Source organism: Chrysochloris asiatica, unplaced genomic scaffold (assembly GCF_000296735.1).
Source record: "Chrysochloris asiatica unplaced genomic scaffold, ChrAsi1.0 scaffold00146, whole genome shotgun sequence".
Taxonomy (NCBI): domain Eukaryota; kingdom Metazoa; phylum Chordata; class Mammalia; order Afrosoricida; family Chrysochloridae; genus Chrysochloris; species Chrysochloris asiatica.
In genome coordinates this window covers 4,002,468-4,004,245 of record NW_006408664.1, presented here as the reverse complement: position 1 = coordinate 4,004,245, position 1,778 = coordinate 4,002,468, and positions in this window count along the sequence as shown.

Below are 1,778 nucleotides of genomic sequence, written 5' to 3'. Positions count from 1 at the left end.
GTGATATACTACTATTCTGTGGTTTTGGTTCCATTTAGAAGTGAGTTGTCTGTTATGTTGATGAGGTAGGATTAGGATGGGATGTATCTTGACTCAAGTCACCACCCTTACCCTAATCACCACCCTTCACATCCTTACACAGCCTTGCTCAATTAAGTTGTTTCCTTGAAGATATATGGTCTGCATCAAATATATATGAATGCTCTGCAAAATCATTTTTCTTCTCTTAATTCCGCATGTGACTTGTCATCATCTGACACCCAGTTCTTAGAACTTAAGCCAGCAGCCTATCATCTGACCTGAGTCTGACCTGATTCTGCAGCCTTGTGAGTCAGGTAATGTGTCATCTGAACTGCCAATTTGCAAACACAGGAGCTGGATGCCTGGCCCACATTCAGCTTTGGGACTTGTCAGTCTCCATAATTCCATAAGCCACTTCTTTGCTGTAGTGTGAGTTTTGTGAGAAGACACAGCAAATTATGGGACCCAAAGTCCTAGTGTGCCACTTTACGGTAAGCACTGCACTGCTACCCACAAGAAGAGCAGTTGAAACCTACCAGTTGCTCCTCAGAAACGCTATACAGAGTCCCTATGAGGCTGAGCCAACTTCATGGCACTTTAACAATAACAACAACAAAGATAGGATGGAGAGTACTGAATGGAGGAGGAGTGGCTGATGTTAGAGTTGATGAAGTAGTACAGCAGTTTGGAAAAGTTGGACATGTGGGACCTCTTTAGCACATCCACTTAAAGAAAGTATTCTTTTTTTTTAAATCTTTTTATTGTAAATTGAGTGGCTGTTTACAGAGCAGATTAGTTTCACATTCAACAAATCATACACTTTGCTTCATTACAATGATTGCAATCCCCTCCATACACTAATAATTCACAGTATTTACTTCTATTCACTTTAACATTGCATTCCTCCCTGTGTTTCCCATTACCTTCATCTTTTCTCTGCTAACCTAACTCTTGTTTTATATTGTTGTATACTTCCTGTCACTCATGTTAACATGTGTCTACCCTCTAGTCTGTGAATAATTTTCCCTTTCCCCTTTCCCCCATGGCTATTAGTGATTGTTTCTTTTATCTGGAAAACCTTAACTTTTTACAACATTGGTCTCATACAATATTTGTTCATTTGTGATTGACTAATTTCACTCAGGTTCTCCAGGTTCATCCATGTCTTAAGGCGTTTCGCAGATTCATTGTCATTCTTAAATGTTGTGTAGTATCCCATTATGTGTATGTACCAAAGTTTGTTTCACCATTCTTCTGTTGATGGACATTTAGGCTCTTTCCATCTTTTTGATATGTCTCTTGTAGACACCATATTGAAGGATCCTGTTTTCTTATCCATACTGCTTTCTATCTCTTTAATGGTACATTTAATCCATTTACATCCAGTGTAATTATCAATATGTATGAACTGATTGCTGTCATTTACTGTATTATTTTTGTGGTGCTACTAGTTCTTCATTCCACATAATTTTCTGTCCTGAGTTCATTTCATTTGTGAATTTTCTGTGCATTTCATTTCTGTTGTGTTAATGCTTATTAAATCTTTCTAATTTTCCTGACCACCTGGCTCTGAGCTCCTGGAGAGCTGGGTCTGCACTGGGGGTGGAAGAGGGTAGGAGATAGCCACACCTCTGGTCACCAGGGGAGCATGGGGAATAAGAAGAAATGTTGTGTGTGTGAATCTGCTCTGCCAGGCCACATTCTGTGCCAAAGTTGCTCACAAGTCTGGACAGCTGTTTACCAGTCTGTCTCCCTCT